Genomic DNA, 22252 nt, shown 5'->3' with positions numbered 1-22252 from the left:
TAATTCTAAAAAAAAAAAAAAATAATAATAAAAAAAAAACACTCAACCCTCTAACACTTGCACTCTCTGTTCTATTTCTATTCTTACTACTTGCTTTCTTTAAAAAAAAAAAACTAGCATTCTCTATTCTTTTTCTATTCTATCTACTTGTTTTCTTTTTATTTATTTCTATGTGTACTGCGTTAGGCTAACCGAGACTTAATAATCATATTTCTTGAGCAGCAAATCAGCATATTAGAATGATTTCTGAAGGATCTTGTGACACTGAAGACTGGAGTAATGATGCTGAAAATTCAGCTTTATATCACAGAAATAAATTACATTTCACAAAATATTCAAATAGAAAACAATTTTTAGAAAGTGTAATATTATTTCATAATATTCCGTTTTTACTGTATTTTTTTATCAAATTTTGGTCAGCCTGGGTGAGCAGAAGAGACTTCTTTCACATTAATTTAAAATAAAAAAAATATAATTATTCCAAACTTTTGACCACCAGCATAAATTAAGTACATATTAATTTTAAAAGTGTCTAGCCAAACATACTAAACTCTATGTGAGCTAGAGCCACACTTTTTTATGTTAATACAAGATGACATTGGTCTGAAACAGACTGAACAAAGTGGTTTTATAATTTAAGGATTTTAGCTATTGTAATTAAATGACGTGCACCTTAATTCAGACGTTTCCCCACAGCTGTGTGAGGTTACGGAGAAAGACATACAGTGTGTATTAGAATGCAGATGGCGGCAGCTGCACAGGATGCTGTGTATGGATTTGTCTTCCTCTGTAAGTTCAGTGATTTGTCTATTTCTCCCGAGCTGTTAGGAAGCATACAAAAATATGCCTGTAAGCAAAGTCTTATTTCCTCCTCTTGCCTTTTAGAGGTTTAAAAGTTAACAGGTGAATTGTCAGTATACAGACACACTCAAAATTAAGTCATTATGAATTTTGCTGACAAGTTCATTAAAAAATAAAATAATAATAAAAATGTTACTCTTTTAACAAATTAATGCTTACATGTTTTGAGTCTGATGATTTCAGCATTTTTTTTTTAGATGTCATGCCTTTGATGCATTTAAATACACTTTCCATGCTTTCAAAAAAATTAACCAATCAGAGCCAATCTGATCAATTTATACAATCATTATTGTCTATTGTCTAATAATAATATTTTAAAATGTGAATTCAGTGCCCAAATACTTTTTGAGGTCACTGCTCAGCTAACGACATGATACTCTAATAAGCATAAAACTATGCAAATATTGGGTAAATTACCATTTTTAATTTGACAGAATTATTTTTTAGTACTAATCTCATCAATTATTGACAAAAAATGTTTGTTAATGAAACTGTAAAAAAAAAATGATAAGCTTACTGTTGACAAATAATTTATTAATCGGATGTGAAAAATGAACAAAGTGAATACGTCCATACGTTTTGCTTTTACTCAATATTTTGTCAAATTTACATCAAATTAATCGATCTGAGTTTTATACATAGTTTTAGTTTGTCATTACTTGTCACTGCACTGATATTAGCACAGCTGTTTATTAAAATAAATTGCATTTTTGTTTACCTCTAAAAAAATTATTATAGGTTTTACAAGAAAATACTCCTCTTTCAGTCTTTCTTCAAAATGTCACTTTTTTCCCCCCCAGTGCATGGTTACAATAACCATCCTACAACCTAAACAAGCTCTACATTTTAACACAACGGTAACTGAAAACTTAACAACACAGGCTCTTTCAAGTGTCCAACATCACTGAACATTAAACACTGGTCTTTTACTTAAAAACAACACATCATTTCAACATTTACTCTCCTAATTCAGTCCCACGCAAAGCAAAGAGGGAACTAAAACTCTCACCCATGCATTTTCAGTCAATGCATCAAAAATGATTCATATAGAACCACCAAATGAATTATGTTGCCTTTTATCTGACACATTTAAGTGGACTGAACACAATGAAATTAACTGATAAAATGTTCAGCAACTGTGCTGCTGAAGCTCACTAAATTAATTGCCTACACATTTACAGTATGACGCATTTAGTCAGCATGTAGGCAGCTCATCTGATTTTGGACCAGACCATAAATTTTACACCAAATTTAGTTCAGTGTACCATCATAGAAAGAGACCCATAAAGGTGGACGTCACAGACAGACTTTCAGTGTTTGCTGACTAGAAGTTAGCAGCTTTGGCCCTGTTAATATGCAGGAAGCGTCCAGGTGAAGAGTCTAAGCGAATGTCCCGCTCCTGGGCAACCCAGCAAGCATGACTTCCCTCTTGAATGCTGCCTCTGCAAGAACTTTATTAAGGCAAGCGTTATGCATCTCTGTTTGACACTTTAGAATTACAGCACAGGTGTTTCAACTTAAAAGGGTCTATTCATTCACGCCAAGCCGAGTGACAAGGAGGACCGCAGGGGCCACACGAGGACAGACGCCGTACAGGCAGACAGTGGAGCGCTCGTAGGGTGTTTTCTTTCTTTCTTTCTTTCTTTCTTTCTTTCTTTCTTTCTTTCTTTCTTTCTTTCTTTCTTTCTTTCTTTCTTTCTTTCTTTCTTTCTTTCTTTCTTTCTTTCTTTCTTTCTTTCTTTCTTTCTTTCTTTCTTTCTTTCTTTCTTTCTTTCTTTCTTTCTTTCTTTCTTTCTTTCTTTCTTTTTCTAAAATGTACAATTAATTATCCAGGTTAACAGTGCATGACATTTTAAATGACATTACAAATGTAGACTGAACAAAATTGACTTTGAAACATTTCACAATTAAGAAAATAAACTACAAATAACACATTGAATTAAACATTAAATTCTGAAGTAGAAAGACTGAAATAGCATTTTCTTGTAAAATGTACTCCACTAGTCTTTGTTAACTTAAAAAATATATTTTTTACAGCGCAGATTTTATATTATTTATATTATATTTTGTTTTTATATTATATTTTTGTTACATTATTATTCAATATTTCTTATGTAAGTGAATATCCACCAATATATTAAATTGCTATTCAAATTTTGGGGGAAAAATATAATTTATCAATTGTATTATTGGTGGTGCTGAAAAGCAACAGCACAAAATGAAAATGTTATTACATCTTTATTATACTTAATAACATTGTAATAACAATGTTTAACTACAAGTACCTTCGCACAATTATCATACATTAAGCACACTTAGTTTATTAGCATTAAAGTGTTCTTATGTAATATTATATGAAAGATAACTTAGAAAATCAGATTTTTATATTATAACTGCATTTATATTTGCCCTGCTGAAATCAAAATGTGGCAAGACAAATATGTTTAATCAAGTCAGAAAATGAGTTATTGTATGATATTGTATGTCAAAGACTTATTAGTTATTGACCTCTAATGTTGTTTTCCATTAGTTTCTGAATGTCTGAATTCCATGAACAGTGACAACCTCCAAAAAAATAAAATAAAATAAAAACAACAACTTTTCTCTACAGGCAATTATCACAAGTGTGTCGAAAAGAACATTACCGGTAATTATGGCAGGCAATAACTGTAATGATCAGAGTGGGACCATTAGAATGCAGAGGAGCAATTAGAAGTTAATCAACTAAAAGGTGGTGAATAATTATAATAGTAATCGAGAGGTTCCTGGCGGACGATATGCCCCGCTCTGTTTCTAAAACGCTGAAGCAACGTTTGCCAAGAACGCATCACGACAGCTGATTCGAAGCTCAATTTTAATTTTAAAGCCGTTTATGTGCTTCTCCGCTCGCAGCTGAGCTTAATGTCTCTGATTCGCTCTCAAATGAATTGCAGGGGATATTTTCAACTGAACCGCAAGCTACGTCTACTTGTCTTTGTGCTTTCCTATCCCTGCAGAGGATGGTCATACAGTAATTGCCATGCATTTGAGATGATACGGGTTGTTTGTTTGGAAGTGGCTCTATGTGTGTGTGTTTGTATAGCAAAATAGAGTTTGCTGAGACTGGACCTGCGGAGAGAGGGCATTTGCCATCTAAATTAGTCATAGCCAATAGCCTACACTTAAATAGCCTGTGCATACAGTAGCATTTCATCTTTTATAAAATGACATTTTGGCCAAACGTATTTTACAACAGAAAAAACTGAGCGCCCATACAGCTACAACAAACTTTGTAACCTGTTGATCAAAACGTAATGTGATGATGCCGTTTTAATGATGGACAAGTTGCACATTTGCACACACATTCGCTGGTCAAAAACCCGGCCATAACTGCATTTGAGTTTGACACAAAGCGACTGAGTGTTCCTCGTCAGCTAGGTAAAATATATTTCTAAGAAAATTCTTCTTTGATTTATGATGGCTATCTGCTGATACACTTAATTTATTAACATTTAATCATATTATATATGGTCACACTCACAGCATGGTTAATGTTTACGATGTTAATATGCATGTATTTGCTAGCTAGCTAATTTTTTAATGTAGTATTCTATACTCTCCGCTTATCATTAAGATGTGACCAGTAAAAAAAGGGGCGGGGGGTGCCCTTTTTCAGTTTCAGCACATGCCCCTCAAAAGGTCTGTGCACGACCCTGGTGCGTGTGTGTGTTTGTATAGCAAAATGGAGTTTGTTTGTGTCATATATCTCCAATGAGACTGAACCATAGGCTGCTGAAACTCACACGTGTGTACATCCGCGCACACGCTACTAATGGTCTGTCTGACAGAGTTAATAACTTGTTGTGTTTAATTGCACTTTGTGTATGAGATAAAGAATTGACTAATTAAGAAGAAGTAATCAGTGCAATGGCACTAAGAAAAGCCCATCAATAATTAAAGCAAGAATGCATCAGTGTTGTGTGAAATTAAGCAAGAGAGAGCGTGTAAACAATCGCAAAGAGCTAATAAGGCCCAAAACCCAAAAGTACATGAAAGCAAACACACAACTACACAAGATACACAATTTCATGCATTGTGTTTCAAAATGTGGTGCAATGCATAACACAGCATGTTTATATTGCACTTTCAGGTGTTATAGCTAACATCAACATAAACGGTCTTCTTCTATTGACAGATTTTTTTTTCATAAGCTATTGTCTTGGCACTGCAAAGTTTGAAGGGTATCCTAAGGATGTTAGTTAAACTAAAGTTAAAATTAGTTCATATTTGGTGTAGTAGCTAATAATAAATGGCACATACATTTGAAGGTAAAAATAAAATTGCAGCTGCCAGCACTTTTCCGTAAAATTAGCATGTTATGCATCTGAACTTAAATTTACAGTAAAAAAAAAAAACTTTACATTTCATTAATCTGATATATTTTCTATAGACCGTCCTACTAAAGTACTAAAATCTGTTTTGTATGTACTGATAGCCAAAGGTGGTAAACGAGTTCATCACAAGCAAGCTGACGTATAAATATATAAGGTTCATTTATATAAATACAAAACACTGTCATGTTTATTAGCATGGCAACACAAATTACACTAAAATACTGCAATAAATATTACAAGATGTAACATAAAACCCAAATGTACATAACTGATAAAAATAACTATCAAGAAACAATTATTAAAATGAAATATTAAATATATTGTATGAATGTCAGATTACAGTATTTTACTGTAAAACTACATGAACTGTGCCGTTAGATCTATTACATTTTTCCACCATTTTAATTAACCAATAGATATTTAAAGTAGCATTTTATTGTCTTTTACCATTAAAAATACAATTTTTTCTTTTACCATTAACATTTTTACAGTATGGCAAAACAGTCGAGTCTGTGCATTTTATATACAGTATTTTTTTTTAGAATTTTGGTCCAAAATATGAACAGACTTAGTTATAAGATCACACAAGCTTGAGTGCCGTTTACCCGAATATTAGCACATGAGCGAGATCAGAATGTGCAATTGATTTTATACAACAGTTCAACAAACAAGAAGTTAGTTACACTTTAGACACAATATTGTCTTTTTCTTTTCTGTTTCGCCAACAAAAATAGTTGAAAACAAAGCCAGAAAAAAATCCCCAAAAATATCAAGATATAATTTTTTGTCAATATCGCACACCCCGCACAATGTCATTCATACGTTTTTGCTTATCTGCTTATGCCACGGGGATGGTTATGTTTAAGGATGGACCTTAATGCTTACTTTTTTCTAAAAATTTTATGTTTTTGTATAATTCACATCGTATGAATTCATACAAATTTTTGACGCATTCTCAACATTGCCACAAGGGGTGCTGTATACTGTCACGGTAAAGCAACAGAGTCTGAAAAGAGTCTTGGTTATTTAAGGTTGAAGTTACTTACAACTAGTTAGTTAAGTTAAACTAGCTAGAAACCTCAATATGACAAAGACAGAAGGCAACTCTACTAAACATTATAATACATGTAATGTACTCTCAAGGCTCTGAGACCACATTGAAACCTTGAAAAAAACATTTTGACAAAGTAAAAAGTAAGATTTAGGATTTGTGAGCATTTTAAAATGAAGAAAATGTATATGTAAAATGAGGATGAAATATATTTAAAGGATGAAATAGTAAGATTCTGTACTATTTCTGGGTCACCAATTAAATATGACATTGACCATGTGAACATCTTTGTACAAAAGGTCAAATTTCATTGCTTTTTGTCCATGTCAGCTGAGTGCTGATGTCATTAAAGCAAATGGGGACAAACCAAATGCTAATGTTTTGATTAAAAAGCCACCTAAATTGTTATGATTATAATAAAATACAATTTGCAATGAAAAATTAAAAAATACAATCATTTTCACTATCCAGATATTTGGACCCTCAACATCATTTGCGTTAGCGTACTTGTGTAGAGTATGTTTCTGGCCTAAGACTGACATCCCAGCAGTACAAAGTCTGGAGCACGTGTGCATTCCCCTGTGCGCTGCTATAACCCAGAAGGCAGTCTCACCTGCGATCTCTTGTCATTGAGTGTTCGTTTTCCTCCCACTGATCAATGCTGATTGTCATTTGAGCATTTATTCTGGGCTGTTAACGCACCCTCCCCTTGCTCTTGGCCCCTCCAATTTGTGAGGTCCTGTTAAAAGTAGTTTATAGGTCCGTTTGACTGGGGGACCTGCAGGGCAGGAGCTTAATGAATCTGTCACGGGCCACTCTGACTGACACGACAGGCTAAGTGATACATGCGATTGCGATTGACTCCCTAATTACTGCAGCGGTGATGTCTAGAAGGACGCCAGGGCCAGAGGTTAATAGTGCTGGACAGCTCTCTCTCTCTCTCTCTCTCTTTCGTTCTCTAGTGCACCAGATTGCTGTCGATAGCAGCCGTGGCGCCTGTCAAGGCCATGGTTCAGACCTGATCAATCAGAATGCAACTGGCCTGTTCGACTCCCGGTGACTGACAGCTGGCTTCTATTGCCATTTTATTTCCTTTACTTATACATACTTAATGTAAATAGTTTGATTAGCTTGGACAAATTTAATAAGCTAACTGCAATAAATCCCTTTGTTTCGCTGGTAAACATTTACCTCACGCGTAATTTAAGCGTTGAATAATTGCTTTGCCTCAACACCAGTACAGACGAAAGGTTAACTACTTTTCAGTTCAGCTGTTTTCTAAACTGAGTAAGGCCTGTTCACATTCAGCACAATAACTATGACTATATTAGCGTAAAACCAATGCAAAATAACATTCTGTTTATTATAAGCGCTCGCTGGAGTTTTGTCGTCTGCTGGTTTAAATGCTTAAGCTCTTTAAATTCGGCTGGATTCTGATTGGCTGTCAATGTTTTTGTTTACCAGTTGGGAAAAATCGTTCTGAAAGTGTTTCCAACAATATTGTTCCTCTGTGTCTGTGTTATTGTTATAGTTGTGGTGTCGACTTCCCTATTCTTGTATTAGAACAATTATTTATACTTTTTAGTTATAGTTATTAATATAATTATAGTTTTTGGTGTGAACAGGCATTAACATTCCTCATAACAGCTTTTTTATACATAGCGGTACTGCGTGATGAAATGTTTGCTTTTTTAATTTCAACAATAAAGCATGGAATAAATGGGTTAATAAACAGTCTGTTCTCATTTGTACCTTTGGAAATATTCTGTTAAATGTTTTTTTATTTTTTTATCTGAGTTGTTTTAATTACTCTTTGATGAAACTAGGTGCAACAACAACAAAAAAAATTGGATTTGGTGGTGGAGAGATAACTAATCAGTTAATTAATCAGTTTGAGATCAAATTAAAGGCAGGGTGGGTGAACTAGTTTAAAAATATTTTTGTCATACTGGTTGAAAGTCTCTTCACATCCTGATAGCAATCACTAAGTGAAGTGGTCTTAATGTATTTATGTCATCTGTGGAAGGTGTAGGACCATAAAATGTTCGTCCAATCATATTCCTAGGTCCGAGGGCTACGATAGGCTGTCCTGCCGGCCTCTCAAAGTATGTATTTGCATACCTCTGCGCACCCTCTCACCGGTGAATGAGACATGAGCTAATCTGACTGCATTGCATTCAATCCTCCACCAGCGCCGTCTCTCATCGTGTCGCTGGTTAGCCTCTGCTCTGCCTGTGCGCTGTTCATAAATTTGGAGGAGGCGTGGCTTTGGAGAGTGATTTGCTGAGAGGGTGTGATCTTATGCTTTCAAAGCTCATTGCTATTGCTAGCCTCTCCGAAATTGCTGTATAAATATCAAACATGGCACATACTCCATTTATTTTGCAGTATTTTGTGAGCTCCCCCTGTGGTACTAAAACAATTGTGTTTTAGTTTAATACTTAGGGTAAAAAGGTAAACTTTTTTTTTTTTTTTCAAAATAGCAGCCTGAATGTTGTTTAACTACTTTAAATTATGAGCTTACAGTTTTTTAAGTAGTTTCCCTAACACACAGCACAAGTGAGATGTTAAAAAATGTATCCTGCGGTTAATATGGCTTGGCTTATTTGTTTGGAACAGAAGTGGTCAACATGGAGCTGAAGTAAATAAAACGGTAAGCTATTAAGCTGTAATATGCTCAGGTTTATTAAATGCAGGAACACAATACTCTTTCATTACCTTTGTCTTAGCCATACTTTATTTTTATGCGTTTGCTGTTGGCCTAACTGCCAACTGATAAATCTACGTGTCAGTTGTGCGGTTAAGGACAAAAGCGCTGCACCTCATTGTATTTTAGTTAATCATAGAAACAGCTCACCCTGGGTTCAACATGAATGGGACGTTCCCTCTGAAGTGATCTCTGTTGAAGTGGACATGTCGTCTTCAGTCAAAATAGAGGACAGAGGACGAATGAGGACAAATGCAATCAAAATGTGAAGGTAATGACTCAAAAATTGAATTCTACATCAAATAGCAAACCATTATTAATATTTCTAACTGTTTTATTAAGAGTGCTTGCATTACTATATAATATGCATCTATATTAACCTGCATAACTCTACGTAATCCAGTGCACTCTGGATTTAAAACATCTAAGATGAGATCAGTGTATATGGTTTTAAGTAGGCCATACTAACATGCTGCAAGACAGGGAGCTGATAGACTTTACTTGTGAATACCACAGAGGAAGACAAATAATTAAGCAAATTTTCCCAATCCTAAACGTTACATTTTTTCGACAGCCTGAGGCGGCAAAATGCGATTAGCAAAAGCGGGTTAGAACCCTAAAAGAGGAGAAAATGCTGGCGTTATAATTGAACAAACATAGATGCCCCAGATAATGTGTGCCAGGCACTGTCATAAGGGAGTTCACAATGAAGGAAACAAGACGTTAATATGCCACAAAACATCCAACAACTGATGTGAAGATGTATAGAAATAACTGTTGTAAAGTTAGGCCTCAAAATCAGGACAGCTTTGGATTATAAAGTACAGTAGCAGCACAACCTAGTTATATTGATTATATTTAGCCTACCGTAAAATGAATACAATTAATACAAATTTATGCTTTCAGAATTTAATGTTATCTTCGTAATTTCTTGTTCTGGTCCCTGATGAGTACTCCAAATACAGAATAGCCATACATTTTTAAAGGTATTGTCCCCTTAAATGGCTTCAGTGTACTACTGTTTATTGGTAGTGTTGTAGTATTGCTACCTACAGTACTTTTAAAACTACAGTTACAGTTACTAAACTACAGCTACAGTTTTAAAGTAGATTCCCCAGAACTGATAGATATCTGGCTCTTTCCTGACTCAGACAGAGAGAGAGAGAGAAAGTAAGGCCAGCTTGCTGTTAGGGGTGCTGATTTATTAGACACTATGAGTTGCCAGATCCATGACCCCTAGACGGGATGCCGCCTGCTGGCCCCTGGCTGCCCCTCCCTGACTAAAGCTCCCGACTGCCCATCACTCGTAGGGATATGAGTTGCAACAGCGACTGGGGGCCCTTGTCCTTGGGTTTATTGGCTCGGAGTTGTCAAAAGGAGCCGGTTATAGTGAGCGTCCAAAATCAATTTCAATCAGCATGGAGCGTAATATTATCAAATGTCAAGTGCGACCAGGTTCTGTGCTTTGAAAATTATCCTTGACAGCCTTTTGGTGACTTAATTAAGTGCACAAGAAGAAAAAAAGAAGGTGGAGGAGGGAGGGGTGGGTGAAAAAATCAAAATATCTCAATCGCCTTGTCTTTTTTTTTTTTAGCTTGACTGATTGTATTGACATCTTGCAGAATGATTGCCTCTGTGGGGAATGTACATAGAGAAACGAAAGAGGCAGAAGGGGGAGGGCAGTGGTTTATTGATGGGGTCTTCATTGGCCCTGGCTTTTCCTGATATTGAAATGATTCCCGTCCAAATAAATCATGTTTCGATTTGTTTGTAATTGCAGCCAATCGATAGTGGCCCCAGGACAGATACTTGGGGAACACCGTTATCCAATCACATGGGATTTGATGTCCAGAGAGGTTTGGGAAAAGACCAAGTGGATCTTTAAAAAAAAAAAAAAGCCTCTGATTGCTTCAGTAACTAAACCCAGACATGTTTTACATACATGTGGAACACGTCGGAACAAAAGGCGAAGGGAAATGTAAAGTGAATTCTACAAGCTTTCGGGCCAGTCTAGTAAATGCACATAAGCGTGACAGAACCAATGACAGACCTGCATGTCCATGAAGAACTGCCAAGTGCAGTAATTGACTCAGTGGCTGTCACACATTGTTACATTGTTATACTTGAGTGTGAGAAGTGTCAGATACAGTCGGTGGCTGAAAGGTTAAATAGGTAGTTACACAGGTTGCGCTTGGCAAACACACAACAGAGAGTTCTGTGTGGAATAACAGACCCTTTCTTTCCCCAAAGGACGCAGGTGTCCTTTAAAGTCTCTGTCCTATATTTTCAGTGACAGTAGCTGTGGTGATACACATGCTATTCAACAGAAAGAATAAATTAGGGTACTTTTAGTAAAATCACATTTTTGAGAAGGTTCTTGTAAAGTTGTTTTAAAGTAATAGTTGACCCCAAAATGAAAATGCACTCACTCTCAGGCCATCCTTTGTATCTTGATGGGAACAGATTTGGAAAAAATTTGCATTATACTTGTTAACCGATGGATCCTCTGCAGTGAATGGGTGCCAACAGAATGTCAGCAATATTATGGACTTGAAGTACAGTAGAAACGTCTTGATGGATTTGTTTCTTACAAACACGCAGCTTTTGTCTTCTCAAGACATTAACTGATGGACTGGAGTGGTGTGGATTACTTGTGGATTATTGTGATGTTTTTATCAGCTGTTTGGACTCTCATTCTGACGGCACCCATTCACTGCAGAAAATCCATTGGTAAGCAAGTGATGTAGTGCTACATTTCTTCAAATCTGATGAAGAAACAAACTCATCTACATCTTGGATGGCCTGAGGAAATGTAAGTAAATTTTCAGCAAATTTTCATTTTAGGGTGAACTATTCCTACAAGTGTTGGGGAACTTATTTAAAGTCGCAATGTACTGGAAGTTGCAAAAGATCTTTTCTTCTGTATTGTGACGTATATCCACATAGAATAGATTATTGAAAAGAAAATAATTGGTTCAATCCATCAGTTGTTGATTTGAGGCAGAAGTTCGACAGTCTGTTTCACCAGAAGATTAAGTTACGATATTTTGATAAAATATTATATATATATGTATATATAATATCTTTAATATATATAGAATGCCATATATATAAATGAATTTACAAAGTAGATAAACCAATCATAAACCTTAGTAAATGACATGCAAAACTACTTTCAGGCATTTATTTATTTTTAAGTTATTTATACTACAAGTTGCTAACAAAAAGTACCCAAACATGAGAATTAAAAAGCAAAATCAGTTTTAATGCCTCAGTGTACTCAAGTTTTTCACCTTTTTCACACAACATGAAAACCACTTTCTTTTGATAACAGTTTAGCTACTATCACACATACAAATGTAAATACGTTTGTAGTGCCTCTATTTTTATGTACATAAAATATAAAAATAAAATTAAGTTACATAAAACTGTAGCCACATATTCAAACAATACTGTATGCTTAGCATGTCAATAAAAAAGAGATCTATGTTAGCACTGCTGAGGTGAAATATGGATTATTCTACAAGCAGATAAATTGATCACTTCCATTTTACTCAGAAGCTGCTGGTTATGAATATGATCATAGATTTTCCCCAATAAAATGACTCCAAACAAAGTGACTTGAAATATGGCCATCCAGCAAAATATGTGAACAATATTAGATCTAAATAAAACAATATTAGATCTATTGCTCTCTGGAGATGGCTTTACCAATCTAAAATGGCATGATTATTTTGCGCTTTAGAGTATTTTTTAGCTTGGTTAAGATGAAGTTATATCTGCTTTGGATTTTCTATGTAGTTTTGTATTCAATTTGAAAGGCAGAGAATGAAAGTGCAAATAAAGAATTAGCTCTGCAAATAAAGCAGTCGACAAATGGAAAAAAACAATCGATACTGTTAAAAACGAGTTGTGAGGTTTCTTGAGCAATACGTTTTTCCTTGCACACCATCCTAGCCACTCTTAAACAAATACAGAACAATAAGAGTCTAAAAATAAAAGTTTATGTCCAGAGTGTGGTTTACATTACTGCACATAAAATCACAAAGCCAAGCTGATCATTGACAGCAAGACTAGTGATCAACATATTATGGCTACTTAAGATCAATTATTACTGACCATTAGCGAGAGAGTGATTATTTATTGTGGTCTGAATGCCTGAGTATGTTCAGAATGGATACTAGTGTACTACTTACTGTATGTTAGTTTAAAAATTGTAATATTGTATTTTCTTGGAATATTGCACTGTTATTCAAGTGTGTTAAATGTTTACACTTGTTATAGACAACAAATAATGTTTTTCTTCAAATGAGACATATATGAATGTATTTTCTTAAGAGGCAAAAATACATATTGGTAGAAATATAAATTTATGTAAATAAGAATAATTATATATATATATATATATATGTGTGTGTGTGTGAGAATTTGACTAATCTATAGATTTGAATTTGACAAAGCTATAGAATGTTTTTTTCACATTTTAGATTCGTTTGTCTGTTCATATTTGCACTTGTTCTGTGTGTGTGTGTGTGTGTGTGTGTGTGTGTGTGTGTGTGTGATGATAGAATGATAGTGTTTGTGTTTGTGTGTATCTTCGCCCCACACCCAGGGGTGCTCTGTGTAAATAAGCGTGTTCGCTTTCCCAGAAGCAAACCAAAACACACATATATCACCCGCTGCTTTAGGTCATCTCCAGAGAGCGAGTTTACAGTTGCCCTGCTTGCCCACAGCCATCATTTACTGAGTCCTGTTCCGAGTGTGTTTCGGACGTGTAACACTGGCCGGCCCGTCACACACATATACAACGGAAAGACAAACCTTTAGCCAGGAGTGTGATGTGTTCAGATAGCTATGGAGAGATTTATTTGTTGTACGTTTTTGTTACGCGTTTCAGGTTGCAGGATGCAGTGGGTCTGTGATTGGCTTTGCTACAATCTTTTTTCTGCAAAGAATTTGTTTATGATTTTTTAAGCATTGACCCTGAATTAAATCACTAAAAACCTAAAGGCTCAAATGACATGAAAGCAATAGTTCATCAGTTTACTCACCCTCAGGCAATCCAATGTAGATGAGTATGTTTCTTCATCAGATTTGGAGAAATGTAGCATTACATCAATTGCTCATCAATGGATGCTCTGCAGTGAATGGGTGCCGTCAGAATGAGAGTCCAAACAGCTGATAAAAACATCACAGTAATACACAAGTAATCCACACCACTCCAGTCCATCAGTTAATGTCTTGAGAAGTGAAAATCTGTGTGTTTGTAAGAAACAAATCCATCATTAAGACATTTAGACTATAAACCATTATTTCTGGTCAAAATATGAGTCCATATTCCATAATAACGCTTCCTCCAGTGAAAAAGTCCATCCCCTGTCGTCTCTCACATCAAAATCCACCCACATATTTGTTTAGAGCTGTTTTGGACTCTTTTTGCTTATAAACGATGTTTGATCTGTGCAGATTTCTCTCCTGATTCAGACGAGACGACTTTTCACTGGAAGAAGCAATTTTATGGATAGAGGACTCATGTTTTAGCCATAAGTGACAGGTTAAAGTTGAAATTTGATTTGATTTGGAGCCTCTGTATAGGCAGATTCCATTGATCCCAATAGATTTTGATGTGTCGATAAGTTAATGAAACAATTAAATTGCATAAAAATACATAGCACACAAATAACAAATGGTCTTGATGTTAGCATATTCATAAGCCAATGACGCAATACAAAGCATAAAAATACACAATGCTCACAAATACTGGGTAAAATAGCATTGGTATTAACATGTTTCTAACCTGACGAGGCAATAAGAAGCATAAAAACATGCATGCAAATATTAGGTACATTTTCTTGACTTTTTGTTAAACATTTTGTTAAGCTAATGATGCAATATTTTAATAAGCATAAGAATACATGGCATACTAATATTAAATAAAATAGTCCTGTCCTGTCGTTAACAAAGTAATGATGCAATAATAATCATACATAGCACACAAAATATTCTGTAAATGTTGAAGCGTGATGTAAGCTACTCCAAACTATCACAAAATACATAGCATATATAAATATTGTCAACAAATCTTAACATGTTACAAATATAGTGCTGGAAAAGTAATGGCTATGAAAAAAAAGATAATAATAATAATAAGAAGAAAATAAAACAAGCGTAAAAAAAAAATACAAAGAACACACACAGTTTTGCAAAGTTCGCATGTTTCATGCTAATGAAATAATATAAGTTTAATAATACAAAAATACTGTCCAAATTGTAAGCTATAAGCTAATGACACCATACTCTAAGCATAAAAATACATAGCACAGTTACATAGTATTGGATAAAATAGTCTTGACTTTTGCATGTTTCTAAGCTAATGATGCTTTAATAAGCATAATATGTAGCACACAAAGATAAGGTAAATTGGCTTGATAGCATGTTGCTAACAGCTACTAATTAGTACTCTAATTAGCGTAGAAAATACACAGCACATAACTACTGGAAAACAATTAGTGATTTTGTAATTACTGTAAATAGAATTAATATCTTTCAATGAACAAACTGTATATTTATCATATGCCATCTTGGATTTATTTTCCCTGATTTCAGTCATTCAGTATCTGATGGACACATATGATGCTGCTTTATTTGGCCAAAACATGGTATGTTTGAAGGTAACATAATTTGTTACCCACTGTTTGGATCAGCCTTCACACGATGAGAACATTTATGATTTGTTGTGTTGTGTTCTTTATGGCAGTATTGTGATGCCATGATTGAGACTCCATTCACAAGAGTGTCATGCTCATCTTTCTGGTTAACACTCTGTACGTTCCTCCTCCTGCATCTGGACACCATTTTGTTTGATCAGCTGCTGAGCCTTTCACTAGTAACACTATACACAAGAAAGCAGCATTTATGCGTGCAGCCCTTAATATTTCAAGTTCATGATGATCTGACATGATGTAAAAAAAAAAAGCATAGCAAATATATCACTGCATTCAATAAATGTACAGATTTGATTATTTGTCAGATGTTATGTATTATCCACTTATATCCATTTGTATGCAAATGTTAGCCAATCAAAAGATGGGTCATTGATATATTAAAGTATATTACATATTAAAGACACAGTAGCAACAATAACCTCCCAGAGAAAGGGTGTAAAATACTCATGTGTTTTTAATGCAAGAAACTTTGACTAAGGGTATGTTTACATGACAATTACATACTAAAACAGAAAAGTTTTTCTTAGCATTTTTGAGACTTTTTGCATGGAAGCCTGTTTCACTGAATAAAAAATAAAAAGGTAATTGCTACTTTTTATCTCACAATTCTGATTTTTTTCTGGCAATTCTTTCTGTCATATATGACTGTTTCTCAGAATTGCGAGTTTATAACAAGTAAATTTTGAGTCATAAAAAAAGTCATATTTGAGAATAAAGTCGCAATTCTGAGATATAAAATTGCAACTGTGAGAAAAAGTCAGAATTGCAAGATTTAAACTCATAATTCTGATAAATAAAATCCTTTTCAGATTTGTTTATATTGCGAATTATAAAGTCAGAATTGTGAGATAAACTCGCAATTGTAAGAAAACAGTCAGTCTTTTTTTCCTCAGAATTAGACTTTATAACTCATAATTGCGAGTTTAATTATAAAGTCAGAATTGTGAGATAAACTCGCAATTGTAAGAAAATAGTCAGTCTTTTTTTCCTCAGAATTAGACTTTATAACTCATAATTGCGAGTTTTTATCACAATTCTGAGAAAAGAAGTCAGAATTGCGAGAAAAAAATCAAAATGGCAAGATGTGGTGCAAATGGGCTTCCATAGTTTTGTGTACAGATGACAACAATGGCAAAACAATCCCTGTTCACACAGATCCATGAAAACAACTAAAAATGGTATTCATTTATTCATATTATTCATTCCAAGCCAGTAAATGGTTACTGCTTTTGATGTTTTTGTAGTTTACATGGATGCAATAATTATATTGTTTATAAAACTTGCACTTTGAAACCTGTTTTCAAAATTTATGTTTTCAGGCTCCCAAAAAGCTGTTGCCATGAAATGAATAGCCAAAATGCATAAAAATTCAGTTTTTAGTGGAAAACGGTGTGGAATTCAAGTACAAAACATTACAGTGCTTCACAAGTAATGACAATGAAAAACAAAATCTGTCTGTTTAATTACAGAAGTAAATGGATGTTTACAGGAAAGATGGTTTATTCCATTTGCAAAGTGTATTTAAAGTGGCCAAATAGGCGACTTGTGGACAGACTGATGGTGTGTGCTGTAAAACGTGTGAAACACTATACAGAACGCCCATCTGGAGTTAACCATCATGCATTTCAATGCTACATACACTGAATATGCTGATGAATAAGCTTTAGGAAAAATATCCCGACTTTCTTGGGATGTGTAACAGACCTGGTCATTTAGACTTGACTGTCTTTTCATTAAAAGTCTTCATATGCTCCAGTTCTTCTTCTAGGGATGTGACTCTAACACACATAAGAACTCACCATCCATTTAGATACTTACCACTTCTTATGCACTCCACATAACAATCACTAAATACACAACACACACACAAACCGAAAGGCCCTAATGGATTAGAGCTGCATTATCCTGTTCGTCTGTACTTAAAAATTCATCAGGCCATTAGCCAGGGCCTCTTGGTGCTGTTTGCTATTGTCCAAAGGGTTAATTATCCATAGTGGAAGCCAAATCTCTTAGGTTTGGAGTTTTAAAGACTGACATACTCATATTAATGAGTAATGTGTTATTTTACCATTCAGGACTTAATTGCAGAGATGTTATTCATTTAAGCTACATGATTTGAGCTGATGTCTCATTTCATGAATGTGATGTTGGCCTGATTAGATGCTGTCTTATTCATGTAAATTAAAAGAAATTGTAGGTTGACCTATATCACACACACATACACACACACACACAGACACACACAAAAACAATTTTCTTAAATGATGGTTCTTTGTCATGTACATCCCTGGAAGTATATGAATGTATAATCATCATTAATGCAGTCTCTTCCTGTACATGTATAGTATATTTGCTTCTTCATCAAGGATAGATTAAAAGTGCAGCTCTTTATCGCTAATACAACTTAATGCATGGGGAAATACTTTACATTTCAGGGTCTAAGAGTAATCCAGGAAGTTCAATTCTGGGCCACATCAGGGCAAGTTTATAGGCAGTGATGTCGATAAGGTCACAAGCCTAAGAGCCTTTTAGACTTTATGCTGCTTTTTATATTTTGAGAAAAGGCGATGCGGGCTGTTGTTTAGTGGACGGTTAAACAGAATGAGGGTGCAGAGAGTTAAAACTCCAGGAAAACGCATGCTGGTATTGCTGAAGATGTTTAGTTGAATTAGAAGTATTGGACTTCTGCGATAATGACCTAATGCTAATTCTAAGGACATGAATCAGAAGATGTTATCAAACAATAAAACGAAATAAAGGAAAATGGGGGGAAAGAATAGTAAATAAAAAATAAAAAATGGTGTACATTTATATGCATCAGTGTTGTTTTAGTATCATTGATTTTGGTTTTTATTATTTTGAATTTTCTGTTTTTATTTTAATTTGAGTTGTTTGTTGTTTAGTCATATTTATTAGTTTTTTATTTTCAAATATAAGCTATTTTTATTTGTAGTTTTTAGTTCTAGTTTCTATGTAGTTTTAGTTATTTTAGTACTTCAACCTAACTAAATGAAAATGTTGACTTGGCAACTAATTGAAATAAAAAAAAGTGAAATAAAATTAATAAAAAAAATGTATATATATATTTTTTTTAATGTTTAATTTCAAGTAATCAAATTTTTTGGTTTTATTTTTATTTTTAGTTAAAAATACTGTTGCATATGTACAGTATATATGTACAGTATAACCACTTGACAATGCAATTTCGCTTGTGTTCATTATACAATATTTTTTTTTACATATTTTATCAATACAGAAAAGAAAGTATTTTTAATTTCATACATTTATTCATGTATATCACAATTAATTCAATTTTTAAAATTGTTTTGTTTAATTGCTTTGTATTTTTATGCTTTTCGTGTCATTGTTAATGTGGCAGTTTTTTTTTTTAAACTATCGACAAAAGATAAAAAGACTGTACAATGACACAGAAATTAAAATCTATAAAAATGTATGTGTTTATTTATTTATAAAAAAAAATATTTATTTATTTAATTTTTTTGCAGTTATATATTTATCAGAGTACTCGCCGGGTCGTTTTTTCTAAACTTTCATTTTGTTTTATGGCATTTAATTGCTAAAAAGTCAATACCTCTGCTTAGTGTTCGGTGGTCAGTGTCATATTCAGATTTATTTACACAGAACAGCATTAATTAGAGCCACAAGCTTTTAAGACAACAATAAGCCTTCCCTCCTTTTTCCAGCCTCTTCTTTTATGTCGTAAACACCCTGATTGTTTTATTGTGTTTAAAATACATCATAAATGTTCAGGAGATGTTCTCCCCGTAGAGTTGTGGTTATCTGGGTTGCACAAGTCTATCTCGCTTTTATGTTCTTAAATATTCATAAGTAGCTTTGCAACATTAATATCTTAGATGGCTTACAAGAACACTTAAATAATATCCAGTACACCCCCCCTCCCTCCCTCTCTCCCTCTTCCCTTGGTTACTGTCGCTTTTTTCATTTGTGTAATGCACCGGCTTCTTTTCGAGATGGTCTTGGGTATTAATGGAGAAACTCCTTTAGTTTAGTCGTACAGAGAGCAATAAGATCGTAAAGGATGCTCTCAGCTGCGCCAGATCCCACATGACTAGCAATAAGAAAAAAAGATGAAAGGGAAACACTCATTTCCCTGTATATGGATGTTGTTTACTTTAGTGTTAGTGTACATTTATATGTATGAGTTTTAATGTTGTCACCTGAATTGACATTCTTTCTTACAGAAAAAAGGTTTATTTTAAAGTCATGATGAAAAGGTAGCTGTGAACATCATGCAATGGATTATGGAAAAGAAAATAAAGGTGGGCGGGAACTTAGTTCTTTGCATCAGTTGTTGATTGGATGTGGACGTAGCACTCAAAGTGGAGGCAGATTAACGTGAGCTTGAGCGAGTTTAAGTGGAGTAAATGATTGGAAATTTCCTGCATACGTCACCAGAGAGACGTCTGTATTCATCACTGGAAGACTGAGTTATGATATTTGAATGAAACATTATGAGGTCAAAATATGCATTGATGAATGTATGTATTTAGAAATAGATAGGTAAAATTTAATTTAATGCCATTTTAAGGGAATCATTTCATATACTAACTTTACAATTGAATAATCATCATATACTAGCATCCCAATTCGCATTGAAAATTCCATTAAAAAGAAGTGCACTTCAAATACTTGGATGATGCATTTAAATAACCAAAACCAAAATGGTGGAATGTTGGACATTTTATGCACTCAACTGTCGCAGTTTTCCTTTCATAGCGGATATGGAGTGCCTATCAGACTCCGATACTAGATGACGAAATAACTTTATAAAATTCATACAGTAGACAATAAAGAACGTTGTATAAGTGCAAACATAGGCTCATTGGAAATATGTGCTTCTATCTACATTTTTGCTGCTCCAAAAACGTATCTATACATACAGTTCACTGCAGTTTCCAGATGAAATGAACACTAGACGCAGTAAAACACCAACAACTTTTCCAGAGGCAGATTATCGATTAATAAAGACACAGTTCCTTGCACAATACTATGTTATGACCTCAAAAACCATGATTTACAAATAATTTATAAACTGATACATTTTGATGATTGCATCACATAACCAGCTCCATATGTACGGCCTTTATGACATAGTAAACTTGCTCAGCAGGCACACCTGATACACCATTGCACCTTCTCAAAAAGAAGCAAAATAAATGGCATGGTTGCTTCAGAAAAAAGTGTTTTTATCTCACGGTTGCTTTTGTTAACGCTATCAATTAAACTTAGGGTTGGGTTTAGTTTTGTATTCACTGGACATTTTATTTTTGAACTGCTGCTATACATACAACAAATGTTCATCTGATAAAACTGAATACGCTTTTAACATTATTCACAGGACTTTCACTTAGAACGTGTTGAGAACTTTACAGTGTAACGTAATATCATTTACATTGATTTACGATCATTTACGGCATGTTTTTCCAATGAGCCTGGGTACCTAAGTGCATAGAATATAATATGTCATTTTTGACACAGTGTTTGACACTGACTTTGCTTCCTGTCCTTTTATTTTAACACAATACAATCTTCCTACATTACATTTTGCTGACTAATTAATTTACTAGGTGTGAACTGTAATGATTTCTTGAGCAAGGTGAAGGCTTTCACTGGCCGAGCTGGTAAAAGAGCAGAGAGTTTAGCTGGGTCAACCACTGCTTAGCTGGATTAAGAGCCTCTTATTGAGTTTAATCCAGTCCCTGCTGGAGATCACTCCAACTTAATCACATCCTCTGTGTCCCACTGTCTGCTCACTGGGGTTTACAAGGAGAGGATTAAACAGACCAGCGGGATCAAGTCTAACCCGTGCAAGATGCTAATGGTCTTTCGGTGTCAGATAAACTGAGGGAAGAGTTGTTTGTACAAAAACTATTTAAAATTGGTAATTTTGCTGCATCAAATGCTTCTGCGCATAGTAAATCAAGGTAATTATGCAGACTTTCACTTCAATATATGAATGAGAGTATGAGTTATGAAGGGTTTAGGCCTTCTTAGTTAAGACTTAAACCCCCTAAATACACATTCAAAGTGTTACACATTCAAACAGACCTTACTGAACTTTAATTAAGACAACTGTTCCTAATTAGATTGTTAAAATATCAAAGATATTCCTACCTAATCCTGAGACTTTGAGAAACAGAGCGGCCCTATAACATAGCCCTGCGGTACACACCACGCACCAGCAACCAGGAGGACGAACGGCGTGCCGTCATGCCAAGCTTTGGCAGCATGAGGGGCAGGTAAGTGAACTCTAAGCGCCTGTTCATTAGTTGGCTCGAAGTCGGCAACAATCGGAGCGCGGCTTCACTTCAATAAGACAGATTTCCAGAGCGTTGTCCATGCGGCAGCTGAGGAAGCCAGATGGAAAAGAATGATAGGGCCGGGAGTGGCGAGGTTCATCAAAGTCACCTCGCACTTCACCAGTCATTTTTCAGCCACTGAGGGGCCGCGTACCTTGAGCCCACCTGTGAGGTATATTGGACAAATTGAAAGA

At 34.6% G+C, this 22252-nt stretch overlaps 1 long non-coding RNA gene across 1 annotated transcript in view; it reads left to right on the top strand.

The window, feature by feature from the left end:
• The first annotated feature begins 7639 nt into the window (after positions 1-7639).
• The window catches only part of LOC107653126 (uncharacterized), a 22384-nt gene continuing 7771 nt past the window's right edge, over positions 7640-22252 (top strand). The window contains exons 1-2 of the long non-coding RNA XR_001630187.1: positions 7640-7740; positions 19768-19770. This is a non-coding gene — a long non-coding RNA (uncharacterized LOC107653126). The remainder of the gene's footprint in view (positions 7741-19767; positions 19771-22252) is intronic.

Source organism: Sinocyclocheilus anshuiensis, unplaced genomic scaffold, assembly GCF_001515605.1.
Source record: "Sinocyclocheilus anshuiensis isolate Anshui unplaced genomic scaffold, SAMN03320099.WGS_v1.1 scaffold131, whole genome shotgun sequence".
Taxonomy (NCBI): Eukaryota; Metazoa; Chordata; class Actinopteri; order Cypriniformes; family Cyprinidae; genus Sinocyclocheilus; species Sinocyclocheilus anshuiensis.
Note: the sequence above shows the minus strand (reverse complement) of the source record. Positions and strands in the feature narration are given on the sequence as shown.